A 16,526-nucleotide genomic window follows, 5' to 3' on the forward strand; every position below is an offset into this window, starting at 1 on the left:
TAATAGAGGAGTGAGTTGCCTCACAACCCTTCCATTCCATTTTACCTGCCATGTACATTTTACAGCAAAACCATATTTGGTGTATACAGCCCGAGGGGTTTCCCATGGGTCCAGTTCCTTAGTTCATTATAGCGGGAGGACCTTACACAGTGGTCTTTCCCCATTGAGCCTTTGCAGCGGCTACCCCAAGCTTTAGTGCGTCCCTCAGCACGTAGTCCTGGACCTTGGAATGTGCCAGTCTGCAACACTCGGTCGTGGACAACTTTTTGCGCTGGAAGACCAGCAACTTTCGGGCAGACCAAAGAGTGTCTATCACCGAATTGATGGTCCTCCAGCAGCAGTTGATGTTTATCTCGGTGTGCATCCCTGGGAACAGCCCGCAGAGCACAGACCCCTGTGTTACAGAGCTGCTTGGGATGAACCTCGACAAAAACCACTGCATCTCTTTCCACACCTGCTTTACAAAGACACATTCCAGAAGGAGGTGGGCAACTGTCTCTTCCCCACCCACTCAGCAGAGATGACATCTCTGATTGAAGCAAAAAGCAGAACCGACCTGATGTACAACATGAAACCAGCAACCAGAACATTATATGACTTGAAATTAGCCAAGGCAGTTGTGCAAAAGACAGTGAGACACTGCGCAAATAAACACTGGACAATATCACAAATGTAACAAGGGTTGGGAAGAAACTCATGACAGTATTGAAGGAAACTGATCCCCCTTGCAATGTTTGTATTTTTTGGTGCTGTTTGGAAACTGTTTGGCAATGTAATTTTTACAGATTTTTATGAATAAAGTATATTTTGGAAATTAAAAAAAAATGTGGGAGCAGCGTTCTCTCTCTATTACGGGTAAGAACCTGGTCATCAGGTGCAAGGTGCTCACGTTGTTGCTGTAAGTGGCACAGGTCTGGCCCATACCCCACTCCTGCGCTGTGGCGGTCACCCGATCCATTTCCCGCTTTATCTGAAGATGCAAAATGGACAGGGTCCAGAGGGACACGATGTTCAAACCTCTGGATAAAGGCGACAAAATGTACTCAAAGTCGCCCTCAACCTGATGGCCGCCTTAGTATGTGGCTGCATCAAGCTGTGCGTAGAGCCCCAGTAAGCAAACACCAAGTGTCACTACGTGCTGAGGTTCAATCTGACCCCGGTGTTGCGAAGGATGGATTTGGTCACAGTGTCACGGAACGCTCCATCCAGTTGGACTGTGCGTTCGTGGAAATGTTTGTGTGGAAAAACACCTTTGACCACTAATCCATCAGGCAGTGGTCTGCACGGAATGTCCTCAAGTATATTTTTGGAAAAGAAAAGTCTGGAAGAGGAAAGACCGGCGGGAAAGCTCGGTCCAAGGCCAAGTCTCCCTCCTCCCGGGCTGGACTGCAGTTCCCGGTGGGCCGTGTACACAGGCTCCTGAGAAAGGGCAACTATGCTGAGCATGTGGGTGCCGGAGCCCCGGTCTATCTGGCTGCTGTGCTCGAGTATCTGACCGCTGAAATCCTCGAGTTGGCCAGTAACGCAGCCCAGGACAACAAGAAGACCCGCAACATCCTCAGACACCTACAGCTGGCTGTCCAGAATGACAAGGAGCTCACCAAGCTGCTGGGAGGGGTGACCATCACTCATGGCTGGGTGCTGCCTAATATCTAGGCCATGGTGCTGCCCAAGAAAACCAGCGCTCCGGGCACCAAAACCAAGGCAATCTGCCAGGATTTTATCAAATACCCAAAGGTTCTTTTCAGAGCCACCCACAGTATCATTCTTGTAAATCTCCTCTGTACTCTCTACACAGCAATTATGTCCTTTCTGTGATGTGATGACCAGAACTGTACGCAATACTCCAGCTGTGGCCAAACCACCGTTTTAAACAGTTCTCGCATGACATCCCTGCTTTTGTCGACCAAGAAAGGAAAGCATTCCATATGCCTTCTTCACCACTCTATCTACCTATCCTGTCACTTTCAGGGACCTGTGGACATGCACTCCAAAGTCTCTCACTTCGTCTACCCCTCTCAATATCTTCCCGTTTATTGTGTATTCCCTTACTTTGTTTGCCCTCCCAAAATGCATTACCTCACACTTCTCCAGATTGAATTCCATTTGCCACTTTTCCGCCCACTCAACTAATCCATTCATATCATTCTTAAGTCGACAGCTATCCTCCTCACCATCAATTAGACGGCCATTTTTTGTGTCATCAGCAAATTTCCCAATCATACCTCCCACATTTAATTCCAAATAATTAAAATATACCACAAACAGCAAGGGACCCAACACTGAGCCCTGTGGAACGCCACTAAAAACTGCTTTCCATTCGCAAAAACATCGTTGACTACTATCCTTTGTTTCCTGCCACTGAGTCAATTTTGGATCCAACCTGCCACATTCCCCTGTATCCCATGGGCTTTCATTTTACTGACCAGTCTGCCATGTGGGACCTTATCAAATGCCTAACTAAAATCCATGTAAACTACATCCACCGCACGATCCTCATCAATGTTCCTTGTTACTTCCTCAATAAACTCAATCAAGTTAGTCAGACATGACCTTCCCTTAACAAATCCATGCTGACTATCCCTGATTAATCCATGTCTTTCTAAGTGGTAGTTTATCCTGTCCCTCAGAATTGATTCTAATAATTTACCCACCACCGAGGTCAGACTGACCGGTCTATAACTATTTGGCCTATCCCTCACATCCTTTTAAAATAATAGTACAACGTTCGCAGACCTCCAATCCTCCGGCACCTCCCCCATATCCAGTGAGGATTTGAAGATGATCCTCAGCGCATCCACTATTTCCTCCCTGGCTTCCTTTAACAACCTCAGATGCAAACCATCTGGCCCTGGTGATTTATTCATTTTCAAGGATGTCAGACGCTCTAGTACTTCCACTCTCATTATGCTTATTGTATCTAATATTTCACACTCCTCTTCTTTTACTCCAATGTCTGCATCATCCCTCTCCTTTGTGAAGGCAGAGACAAAAAACTCATTAAGAACCCCGCCCACATCTTCTGGATCCACACAGAAGTTCCCTTGTACATCTCTGATAGGTCATACCCTTTCCTTAGTTATCCTCTTGCTCTTAATGGACTGAGAAAACATCCTTGGGGTTTCCTTCAAGTAGTTGTATCCAGTCCACATCCACCAAATCACCTCTCAGTTTTGTAAAATTTGCCTTCCCCCAATTTCGAACTTTTACTTTTCGAGCTGCCCTGCCATTACTTAGATTTACAAACTCATTATTGCTCGTGTAATAAGTAGAATAATTTACCAGTTACTCACCGATCAGCTTCTTCCCCTGTACCATGGAGGCTGAAAAGGCAGAAAAGAAAAGAGAGACCAAAGAGCACCTCTTTCCCCTAGTCAGTGAAGTCCCTCACACATCAACTCACAGCTTTACACTCTGTCCAAACAGCACTTTCTAATTAGTAATTATTAATAAATTACACTAACTAAAACATTAGTAAGCTGACCAATTACAAGGTCGCTATTTGAGGGTTTTTAAACAAAGAGCTTTTTTCCCTATCCCAAAGGCTCTTTTCAGATCCACCCACAGTATCTAAAAGGGCTGATTACTGTCTGAAGTCTGCAGTACCCACACCTCTGTCCATCCCTCTTCATCTGGAACAACCAGCGTCATCTTCCATTCCTTTCACCATCATGTGTTTAACTCGCTTCTCCTTATAGACAGTCAGATATCAATGTAATAATGAAATGATCTGTGTCAGTGCTGGCCAGTTCCCTGTCCTGATTTCAGACCCCACTCTGGACACTTGTTTCCCATTCCAGGACCTTCTTGTATTAATATTCAGCACCACCTGTCAGTCAGAAACTTGTCTCAATGAACCGATGCTTTTACTGAACTTCCAACTGCTGCTGTCTATTTCTCGAGGGAAAGAGCAGCTCACTGTGTAAGGATGTGAGGGGAATGTAACCCGGCTGCTGGTGAGAAGGTTCCATCTTCTCAATCAAAAGCCTTTTATTTTACTACAGTGATTCCTAGATTCCCAGCTGGTCTGTTGAGGATTTTGTTTTCACAGAAATAACTTGTTAAATACAAATCTGATTCCAACACGTCAGTAACAGGACAGAATGGGAACCTTTTAAAAGAATGAAGCAACTATTTCAGTGGCTTCTCATTGTCCCCCTGAAGCCTGTGTGAAGGGGAATTACCAATAGTCTGTAATTTATTACTTCCACACCGAGTTTGAGTTATTTGTCGTGTGAAAGATTGCTGAACGGAGTCTTTTACTGTCAGTTACGGATGAGAAGTTGACAAAAATTGGCAAAATAAAGCTGTTCATAAAATAGCACCAGCAATTTGAGTAGGTAAAAGCAAAATTATGTTTTAAAAGTTTATTTAAACCGCTACGGGAAAATAGATTTTTATGTACTTTTCCAGTCGATCACTTCTTTTCCAAAGTGAAATTGGCGGCTTTCACAAATTCAAATATTCTGCCAGGTTGACAGGTTCAACCAATGATTTTTTGTATTTTGTGCTTCGAGGTTCTCTGATTGAATCATTCATGTAAGCTAATGGCCGTGTGGCCTAATGGATAAGGCGTCTGACTTCGGTTAGCAGAAGATTGCAGGTTCGAGTCCTGTCCCAGTCATTTTGACCCAAAGGGATTCTGCAGGGCTTTGGGGATCAAGTCCGGGACTGAACAGATTGGAAACCCGACATGGACTTGATGGGGCGAATGGCCTCCTCATGTGCTGTCACTGACTTTATGAGAAGAGGGTGACCAATCAGAAGTGGGCTGGGGTGACAGCGGGTTCAAACTGCAGGAATTCCAGGTCCCTGAATGACTGAGCTGAAACTGATCAGTTACACTGCAGGAAACACCGTCTCGGGGGAAATAACATCACAAATAATTCCATTTGACTAATTATTCAATTATAAAACAATGGGCAGATGTGAAGGTGTGATGTTACTTTTCACTGTGAGGGGAGAATCCACCATCTGGATAAATCAGCAACTTTATAACATCGTCTGCACGTTTAGAAAAGAAACGATGAAAACTCTCCCCATAACCCTGGTGCGGTGGAAAGGCTCAATTCAGAGATTGGAATCTAACGAGAGCACAACATAAATCATTAAGTGATATTTCCGGCATAAAACACACCCCAGCTCCCGTTCCCATGTCACTGCTGTCTCGATGAGGCGGTGGGTGACTCTGAAAAGAGACTTTGTTTTGTGTTTCTGCAGCAAAACCACAAAGCTCCTCCCAGGCATTGAAACTCATCTTCCCAGACACTCCATACCAGATTGAAACAGAAAACACAAAGACAGTGAGAAAGGTCCAGAGAGTTACTGAGCATTAAAACCAATGAAATAAACCAATTCTGGAGAGATGTTGGTGCAGTTTTTTCAGAGCGATTGTGGGTGGCTCTTAAAAGAGCCGTTGTGTTTCGAGTGTTTTCACTACACGGTGGAGTTTTACTTGGAGTTGATGTACTTGGTCACTCACTTTGTCCCTTCTCACATTCCGAGCACTTTGTTGGGTGGAAATATTTATTCAGGCAGTTTCAACAGCTCAGAGCCGACATTGAGTCAGAAACCAGAAATGGGAGTACGGGACACAGACAAGGAATTTACGCTGGACCTTTAGAAATCTCAGTGGTTATAGGCCTCAGTTAGAGCGTTGTGTCTAATTCCATGCTCCACACTTTAGCAGGAATGTCAAGGCCTCAGAGAGGGTGCAGAGGAGATTTACTGGAATGGTATCAGAAATGCAGGAATTCAGCTAATGTGGAAAGAATAGGGGTCTGGGGTGTGTGAAGCTGGGGTCCTTGTTCTTGGAGCAGAATGGCAGTTAATAGTTGTGTTCAACATTGTGAAGAGTTTTTATAAGAATAAAGAAGTTTGACTGCAATTAGACAGAGCCTTGGTGAGATCACACATTATGGGCGCCACAGTGGCGCAGTGGTTAGCACCGCAGCCTCACAGCTCCAACAACCCGGGTTCAATTCTGGGTACTGCCTAGGTGGAGTTTGCAAGTTCTCCCTGTGTCTGTGTGGGTTTTCTCCAGGTGCTCCGGTTTCTTGCCAAAAGACTTGTTGGTCGGTAAATTGGCCATTATAAATTGTCCCTGGTTTCGGTCGGTGGGAGGGAAATATATGGTCGGTGGGGATGTGGTAGCAATATGGGATTAGTGCAGGATTAGTATAAATGGGTGGTTGTTGGTCGGCGCAGACTCGGTGGGCCGAAGGGCCTTTTTCAGTGCTGTATCTCTCTGTGACTCTAGAGATGTAGATGATCGTTGGATATATCCAAGAGAGAGATCGATAGGTTTTTGGATACTAAGGGAATCAACGGATCTGTGCTAGTGTGGTAAGCTGGAGTTGATGCAGGAAATCAGCTGTGATCTTATTGAATGGCAGAGCTATTTCGATGGGTCGAATGGCCGACTCCTATTTTTTTATGTTAAGTTCCATTCCTCTCAGGGAATATTTTATTTTCAAAAAGAGAAATACTGCACACACTTGAAATCTGAATAATAACAGAAGATTCTGGAAACACTCAGCAGTTCCAGCAGTATCTGTGGAGAGAGGAAGGGAGGAGCAATGTTTCAGGTCTATAGAAGGGTCACAGAACTGGACCATTAACCCGAGCTTCTCTTCTCCACAGTTGTTTCCGGACTGGCTGAGTGTTTTCAGTATTTTAGGCTTTTTCTTTCTGTATTTCATCCATTTCCCATTTGACTATTTGCTGTGAAACTTTCAGCGTTGTGCTCAATTCTTTGTGTCGTTGTGTTTTCTTTATTTGAAGTAATGTAAATAGTATCCTGAAATGAATTTGCCAAATGATTGGGCAAATTGTTACAACCAGTTTTTGAGCAAGTTCTCCACAAACACGGTGAAGGATTCCTTCACATTTGCGAAGACCATACAGGACTTGCATATCGATAGCAATGTCGTGTCCATGTGTCATTTGACATTGCTAGCCTATTCACCAATGTACCACTACAGGAAGCCATAGATATTTGCACTGCAGTGCTATATCATGGTGATCTAGACCCGTCACCATTGCGTGAATCCGTATTCATTGAACTTATGAACTCGGCAACTTGCACAGTTGGGTTCAGTTTTATTGACAACATGTATCGCTGGTGTTGCCATGGGATCCCCTCTAGGCCCAGCTCTCACAAACATCTTTGTTGGATTCCATGACAAACCTGTTTTTAAGGGAATGACACCTAACCTCCGACCTCTTGCATATTTCCAATATGTAGATGATACGTTTGCTAAATTTGAATCCGCAGCTGCATGAAATAATTTCCTTGCACGTCTTCATGGGCTCCATCCTACACTCAAATTCACCTTTGGAATGGAGCTGTCAAATGAGCTCCCTTTCCTTGATGTACTAGTTGAGAAATCTGCTAAGGGGTTTTCTACCACGGTCTACCGCAAACCTACCTTCACTGGTCAATACACGCATTGGGATTATTACAGTTCCACGCGCTATAAGATAGGTCTTATCGACAACCTCATAAATAGGGCTGAGCCATTTGCTCACCATGCAAGCTTGATGCTGAAATAGGGCGAATCAAAGACATCCTGCATTACAATGGCTACACTGATCAGATCATTTCTCACTGTATATCGCACAAACTTATAAACGGACTGAAGCACGTCATTTTGAGCCCTGAAAAGTGCCCAGTCTCCCTCAAATTACCCTGGAAGGGTAATATATCCCCAGTATGTGAGTAACAGGTGAAGCGAGCTGTTTCCTGCTGTTACTATGCAGGAGCAACAAGTGTGGTGTTCGCCACTAACAGGATGCTGCTGTCAAGCAAAAGAGACGTCCTGCCTATCACACAAATAAGTAACGTGATATATGAATTTCAATACCAGTGTGATGCTAGGTTTCTAGACCGTACATCCCAAAACTGGCGGATTGTATCAAATAACATGTCCCTTCCTCTGTTCGCAATGGGCCCTACCCAACCAACCCGTGCTTGCAAAACTCAAAACACAGTATCCAACATGAGATGTGATTCCACAATAGGACAACATTTGCTAAATAATTCTCAGTGTGCTAAGAATTACACTGACAACCGATTTAAGACTGTCAGTAGGGCTTGCAGTGTGGTGCATTGGTGTGTCCTGTCAGCTGCATATATTAATACACAGGGCCCTGTTCTTTGCAGACAGAAAGAACATGCACGCATGTTGTGCCAGTTTCAGCGAAACAAAATAAGTGACAGCCATTCACTGGCTCATTCCACAGGACAATGCCTTGACCAATCAGAGTCAAGCTGCCTGGTTTAAATTTCAAACAAAGCTGGGCAGTTATCTGTCAGTTACCATAAACTGATGCATTCTGAATGGCAATGCCTCGACCAATCAGAGTTCACTTGCCAACCAATCAGCACTCTATTCTCATACAGAAGAAAGTTGTTGTTTTCCCTTAAATTGGTATTCTTGCGGATTGCCCTGCTGAGTGCAAGACGAAAACAACTGGCTTCCAAAGTTTGGACAACATGTCACTATTTTCACGAAATGATTACTTTTATTTTCAATATAAAAATATAAAGCAATATGAGTGTAACATTTACAGACAAATTCTATTACCTCACATTGCCTGATTCTTTCACACTGACAGACTATGTGAACTACTGTCCCGATTTTGCAGTTCTCACTTCCAGTTAGCAAATGTCAGCAATCTGTGATACAGTGCAGTTTACAGACCAGACCGTCAATCACAACATGCAATAATTGTTCAGCTTATGTTGGACTGGTGGGATTTAGAAATACTAGGAATTGAGATGAGCTGTTATTGTATTTAATTATTTGTTTCATGGGATGTGGACGTCACCAGCCAGGCCAGCATTTATTGTCCATCCCTAATTGCCCATGAGAAGGTGGTGGTGAGCTTCCTTCTTGAACCATTGCAGTCCATGTGGGGTAGGTACACCCACAGTGCTATTAGGAAGGGAGTTCCAGGATTTTTACCCAGCTACAGTGAAGGAAGGAATGGCGATATAGTTCCAAGTCAGGATGATGTGTCGCTTGGAGGAGAACTTTCAGGTGGTTGTATTCCCATGCATCTGCTGCCCTTGTCCTTCTAGGCAGTAGAGGATATAGATTTGGAAGGTGCTGCCTGAGTAGCCTTGGTGCATTGTTGCAGTGCATCTTGTAGATGGTACACACTGCTGCCACTGTACGTCAGTGGTGAAGGGAGTGAATGTTGTGGACGGCGTGCCAATCAAGCGTGTTGCTTTGTCCTGGATGGTGTCAAGCTTCTTGAATGTTGTTGGAGCTGCACCCATCCAGGCAAGTGGATAGTATTCCATCACACTCCAGACCTGTGCCTTGTAAATGGTGGACAGGCTTGGGGAGTCAGGAGGTGAGTTACTCACCGCCTGCTTCCTACCCTCTGACCAGCTCATGTAGTCACACTATTTATAAGGCTACTCCAGTTCAGTTTCTGGTCAATGGGAACCCCCAGGAAGTTGATAGTGGGGGATTCAGCGATCGTAATGCCGTTGAGTGTCAATGGGAGATCGTTAGATTCTCTCTTGTTCGAGATGGTCATTGCCTGGCACTTGTGTGGTGCGAATGTTACTTGCCACTTATCAGCCCAAGCCTGGATATTGTCCAGGTCTTGCTGCATTTCTACATGGACTGCTTCACTATCTGAGGAGTCGCGAATGGTGCTAAATTTTGCAATCATCAGTGAACATCCCCACTTCTGACCTTATGATTGAAGGAAGGTCACTGATGAAGTAGTGAAGAAGGTTGGGCCGAGGATACTACCCTGAGGAACTCCAGCAGTAATGTCCTGGAGCTGAGATCATTGACCTCCAACAATCACAACCATTTTCCTTTGTGCTAGGTACGATTCCAACCAGTGCAGAGTTTTCCTCTTGATTCCCATTGACTCCAGTTTTGCTCTGGCTCCTTGATGCCATACTCAGTCAAATGCTACCTTGATGTCAAGGGCAGACACTCTCACCTCACCTCTTGAGTTCAGCTCTTTTGTCCTTGTTTGAACCAAGGCTGTAATGAGGTCAGGAGCTGAATGGCCCTGGCGGAACCCAACTGAGCGTCACTGAACAGGTTATAGCAAAGCAAGTGCCACTTGATAGCACTGTCGATGACATCTTCCATCACTAAACTGATGATTGAGAGTAGAGTGATGCGGCAGCAATTGGCTGGGTTGGATTTGTCCTGCTTTTTGTGTACAGGACATACCTGGGCAATTTTCCACATTGCCGAGTAGATGCCAGTGTTGTAGCTGTACTGGAACAGCTTGGCTAGGGGCGCGGCAAGTTCTGGAGCACAGGTCTTCAGTACTATTGCCGGAATATTGTCAGGGCCCATAGCCTTTGCTGTATCCAGTGCCTTCAGTCGTTTCTTGATATCACGTTGAGTGAATCGAATTGGCTGAAGACTGGCATCTGTGATGCTGGGGACTTCAGAAGGAGGCCGAGATGGATCATCAACCCAGCACTTCTGGCTGCAGATTGTTTCAAATTCTCCATCCTTATCTTTTGCACTGATGTGCTGGGCTCCCCCATCATTGAGGTTGGGGATATTTGTGGAGCTACCTCCTCCTGTTGGTTGTTTAATTGTCCACCACCATTCATCATTGGATGTGGCAGGGTGTAGATCTGATCCGTTGGTTGTGGGATCACTTAGCCCTGTCTATTACATGCTGCTTCTGCTGTTTGGCATGAAAGTAGTCCTGGGCTGTAGCTTCATCAGGCTAATGCCTCATTTCAAGGTATGCCTGGTGCTACTCCTGGCATGCCCTCCTGCACTCTTCATTGAATTGGGGTTGGTCCCCAGCTGCTGGTAATGTTAGAGTGGGGGAATATGCCGGGCCATGAGGTTATAGAATGTGGTTGACTACAATTCTGCTGCTGCTAATGGTCCACAGCACCTCATGGATGCCCAGTTATACATTGCTGGTTCTGTTCAAAATCTATCCCATTTAGCACAGTGGTAGTGGCACACAACACGATAGAGGGTATCCTCAATGTGAAGACAGGACTTCATCTCCACAAGGACTGTGCAGTGGTCACTCCTGCCAATACTGTCATGGACAGATGCAACTGCGGCAGGCAGATTGGTGAGGATGAGGTCAAGTATGTTTTTCCCTCTTGTTAGTTCCCTCACCACCTACTGCAGACCCAATCGAGCAGCTTTGTCCGTTAGGACTCGGCCAGCATGGTCAGTAGTGGTGCTACCGAGCCACTCATGGTGATCGACATTGAAATCCCCCAGCCAGACTACATTCTGTGCCCTTGCCACCCTCAGTGCTCCCTCCAAGTGGTGTTCATCAGTCTCTCGCTGTCTCTTATAATAAAAACAAGAAATGCTGGAACCACTCAGCAGGTCTGGCAGCATCTGTGGAAAGAGAAGCAGAGTTAACGTTTCGGGTCACTGACCCGAAACGTTAACTCTTCGTTCCGATGAAGGGTCACTGACCCAAAACGATAACTCTGCTTCTCTTTCCACAGATGCTGCCAGACCTGCTGAGTGGTTCCAGCATTTCTTGTTTTTATTTCCGATTACCAGCATCCGCAGTATTTTGCTTTTATTTCACTGTCTCTTGCTGGTTTGCTCAGTACCTTTTTCTGTCTGTTCATTTCTGGGTCCTGATGATATCTTCCTGGTTTTCTGTGTGTCTTTCTCTGTCTGTTCCTTTCTGGGTCCTGATAATATCTTCCTGGTTTTCTGTGTGTCTTTCTCTGCCTGCCTCATTGTCGGTGCTGTTACTCTGTGTCCTTGTGTCATTGTGCAGTGAGGGTGAGTCCGTCAGCACGTGTGTTGCTGAGATTCTTGAGAAATCCGACTCCAATCCTATTTTTATAAAAACATTGGGGAAATGAACATATTTCACTAACAGGCAGCTAAAATTGAAAACAGCAGTTAGCAGAGTGGCGCAGCGGAAGTCGATGGATTGAAACCATTCTCTGCTATTTATGTTTGGTAGTAACACTAACAGTTCACTTTCACAACATCAAGTGTTTCCCCATAATAACAAGATGCACTCGATTGCAATCAGCTTTTTCCTTCTAGTGAACACATCAATCAGTAACAAGTCACTTGTGCTCACACGAAGACAAACTGCAAACACGGACCAGCCGAGTCTCTCCCACTTTGTCAACCCCTTCCTGCAGAGCCTCCTCTCCACCACCAGATGGTGATGTTGGCCACAATAAAACCAGGACAAATGGTCACAGTGAGGAGACGGTCAGCAACAGAAAATAAAACAATAACAGGGGAAACCTTTACACAACAACAGGGTACATCTTTACACAACAGAAAACATATTTACACAACAGGAAATACCGTTACACAACAGGGAGAACACAATCATACAAATGCCTTGTTTCTCCATCTCAGTTTCGTTGTCTGTCTCTCTCTCTCTGTTCCTCACTTTTGCTTCCTCACAGTCTATTAGTTTTCTGTGTGTTTTTTTCTCTGTCCCGTTGTCGATGGCGTTACTCAGCGTCCTTGTAACATTGCGTAGCCAAGCTGAGCCTCCCAACACCTGTGTTATAGAACATAGAACAGTACAGCACAGTACAGGCCCTTCGGCCCACGATGTTGTGCCGAACCTTTAACCTACTCTAAGATCAAATCTACCTACATACCCTTCATTCTACTATCATCCATGTACCTATCCAAGAGACGCTTAAATGTCCCTAATGTATCTGCTTCTACTACCACCGCTGGCAGTGCATTCCACGCACCCACCACTCCCTGTGGAAAGAACCGACCTCTGACATCTCCCCGAAACCTTCCTCCATCACCTTAAAATTATGCCCCCTGGTGATAGTCCTTTCCACCCTGGGAAAAAGTCTCTGGCTATCCACTCTATCTATGCCTCTCATCATCTTGTACCCCTCTATCAAGTCACCTCTCATCCTTCTTCGTTCCAATGGGAAACGCCCTAGCACCCTCAACCTTTCTTCGTAAGACATGCCCTCCAGTCCAGGCAGCATCCTGATAAATCTCCTCTGCACCCTCTCTAAAGCTTCCACATCCTTCCTATAATGAGACGACCAGAACTGAACACAATATTGCAAGTGTGGTCGAACCAGGGCTTTATAGAGCTGCAGCATAACCTCGCGGCTCTTAAACTCAATCCCCCTGTTAATGAAAGCCAACACACCATACGCCTTCTTAACAACCCTATCAACTTGGGTGGCAACTTTGAGCGATCTTTGGACATGGACCCCAAGATCCCTCTGTTCCTCCACACTACCAAGAATCCTGTCTTTCAGCCTGTATTCTGCATTCAAATTCGACCTTCCAAAATGAATCACTTCACACTTTTCCAGGTTGAACTCCATCTGCCACTTCTCAGCCCAGCTCTGCATCCTGTCAATGTGCCGTTGCAACCTACAACAGCCTTCCACACTATCCACAACTCCAGCAACCTTCGTGTCATCGGCAAACTTGCTAACCCAGACTTCCACTTCCTCATCCAAGTCATTTATAAAAATCACAAAGAGCAGAGGTCCCAGAACAGATCCCTGCGGAACACCACTGGTCACCGAGCTCCAGGCTGAATACTTTCCATCTACTACCACCCTCTGTCTTCTATGGGCCAGCCAATTCTGTATCCAGACAGCCAACTTTCCCTGTATCCCATGCCTCCTTACTTTCTGAATGAGCCTACCATGGGGAACCTTATCAAACGCCTTGCTGAAATCCATATACACCACATCCACTGCTCTTCCTTCATCAATGTGTTTTGTCACATCTTCAAAGAATTCAATAAGGCTTGTGAGGCATGACCTGCTCCTCACAAAGCCATGCTGACTGTCTCTAATCAAACTATGCTTTTCCAACTAATCATAAATCCTGTCTCTCAGAATCCTCTCCAATATTTTGCCCACTACCGACATAAGACTGACTGGTCTTTAATTCCCAGGGTTATCCCTATTCCCTTTCTTGAAGAAGGGAATAACATTTGCCACCCTCCAATCCTCTGGTACTACTCCAGTGGACAGTGAGGACGCAAAGATCATCGCCAAAGGCGCGGCAATCTCTTCCCTCACTTCCCTTAATATCCTTGGGTATATCCCGTCTGGCCTCAGGGACTTATCTGTCCTCATGTCTTTCAAAATTTCCAGCACATCCTCCCTCTTAACATCAACCTGTTCGAGCATATCAGCCTGTTTCACGCTGTCCTCACAAACGACCAGGTCCCTCTCACTAGTGAATACTGAAGCAAAGTATTCATTTAGGACCTCCCCTACCTCCTCCGACTCCAGGCACAAGTTCCCTCCACTATCCCTGATCGGCCCTACCCTCACTCTGGCCATCCTCTTGTTCCTCACATAATTGTAGAACGCATTGGGATTTTCCTTAATCCGACCCGCCAAGACTTTTTCATGTCCCCTTCTAGCTCTCCTAAGTCCATTCTTCAGTTCCTTCCTGGCTACCTTGTAACCCTCTAGAGCCCTGTCTGATCCTTGCTTCCTCAACCTTAAGTAAGCTTCCTTCTTCCTCTTGACTAGCTGTTCCACATTTCTTGTCATCCAAGGTTCCTTCACCCTACCATCCCTTCCGTGCCTCATCAGGACAAACCTATCCAGCAGTCGCAGCAAGTGCTCCCGAAACAACCTCCACATTTCTGTCGTGCATTTCCCTGAGAACATCTGTTCCCAATTTATGCACCCCAGTTCCTGCATAATAGCATTGTAATTCCCCCTCCCCCAATTAAATATTTTCCCATCCCGTCTGCTCCTGTCCCTCTCCATGACTATAGTAAAGGTCCGGGAGTTGTGATCACTATTACCAAAATGTTCTCCCGCCGAGAGATCTGCCACCTGGTCTGGTTCGTTGCCAAGCACCAAATCCAACATCGCCTCCCCTCTAATCGGCTTATCCTTCGTGGAGCAGTTTCTGCGGAAAAACACCTTTGACCACCGGTCCATCAGGCAGTGGTCTGCACGGAATGTCCTCAAGGCCCTACGGGAAAAGGAAACGGTGGATCCTGTCGGATGGTTCCCCGAGCAGACCGTCAAAGTCATTTGGCGGAATGACTCATCACCAGAACTTTCAAACAAGCACCAAGACGTAGCTTGGCTGGTGGTGAGAAGGGCCCTCCCCGTCAGATCCTTCATGCACACCCGAAGTCTCGCCCCCTCCGCACAGTGCCCCCGCGTTGGCTGTGGTGGGGAAGAGACGGTCGCCCACCTCCTCCTGGAATGTGCCTTTGCAAAGCAGGTGTGGAAAGAGATGCAGTGGTTTTTGTCAAGGTTCATCCCAAGCAGCTCTGTAACACAGGAGTCTGTGCTCTACGGGCTGTTCCCAGGGACGCACACCGAGACAAACATCAACTGCTGCTGGAGGACTATCAATTCGGTGAAAGACGCCCTTTGGTCTGCCCGAAACGTGCTGGTCTTCCAGCGCAAAGAGTTGTCCACCACCGAATGTTGCAGACTGGCACATTCCAAGGTCCAGGACTACGTGCTGAGGGACGCACTAAAGCTTGGGGCAGCCGCAGCAAAGGCTCAATGGGGAAAGACCACAGTGTAAGGTTCCCCCACCAAGCTGGACTGAGGGGTTGGAACCATGGGAAGCCCCTCGAACTGTATCGTTAATATTCTCAATTGCTGTAAATGTAAAACTGTAATTGACATGACAATTGTGAAACGGAAGGGTTGGGAAGAAACTCATGACATTATTGAAAGAAACTGATCTCTTTTGCAATGTTTGTATTTTTTCGTGCTGTTTGGAAACTGTTTGGCAATGTAATTTTTACATATTTTTATGAATAAAGTATATTTTGGAAAAAAAAATCTGCATCTTGAGTCAGGCCGGAAGGGTTGGGAAGAAACTCATGACAGTATTGAAGGAAACTGATCTACCTTGCAATGTTTGTATTTTTTGGTGCTGTTTGGAAACTGTTTGGCAATGTAATTTTTACAGATTTTTATGAATAAAGTATATTTTGGAAATAATAAAAAAAGAAATCTACATATTGAGTCAGGAAACCTTCCTGGACACACCTGACAAAAACTGCTCCATCCAAACTATTTGCACGAAGGAGGTTCCAATCAATATTCGGGAAGTTGAAGTCACCCATGACAACAACCCTGCAACTTCTGCACCTTTCCAAAATCTGCCTCCCAATCTGTTCCTCCGTGTCTCTGTTGCTATTAGGGGGTCAATAGAAAATCCCAATAAAGTGACTGCTCCTTTCCTGTTTCTGACTTCCACCCATAATGACTCAGTAGACAAACCCTCGTCGATGACCTCCCTTTCTGCAGCTGTGATACTATCCCTGATTAACAATGTCACTCCCCCACTTCTTTTACCTCCCTCCCTATTCCTTTTGAAACATCTAAACCCGGGAACATCCAACATCCATTCCTGCCCCTGTGATCTCCAAGTGTCCGTAATGGCCACAACATCGTAGCTCGAAGTACTGATCCATGCTCTAAGTTCATCACCCTTATTCCTGACACTTCTTGCATTAAAATAGACACACTTCAACCCATCATACTGGCTGCAACTTTGCCCTGCCATGTGTCTAACCTT

General features: G+C 45.6%; 1 pseudogene; it reads left to right on the forward strand.

Moving 5' to 3' along the window:
* Nucleotides 1-1,077: 1,077 nt before the first annotated feature.
* The window catches only part of LOC137363438 (histone H2B 1/2-like), a 38,204-nt pseudogene continuing 22,755 nt past the window's right edge, over nucleotides 1,078-16,526 (forward strand).

This window comes from Heterodontus francisci, unplaced genomic scaffold (assembly GCF_036365525.1).
Source record: "Heterodontus francisci isolate sHetFra1 unplaced genomic scaffold, sHetFra1.hap1 HAP1_SCAFFOLD_61, whole genome shotgun sequence".
NCBI classification, from domain to species: domain Eukaryota; kingdom Metazoa; phylum Chordata; class Chondrichthyes; order Heterodontiformes; family Heterodontidae; genus Heterodontus; species Heterodontus francisci.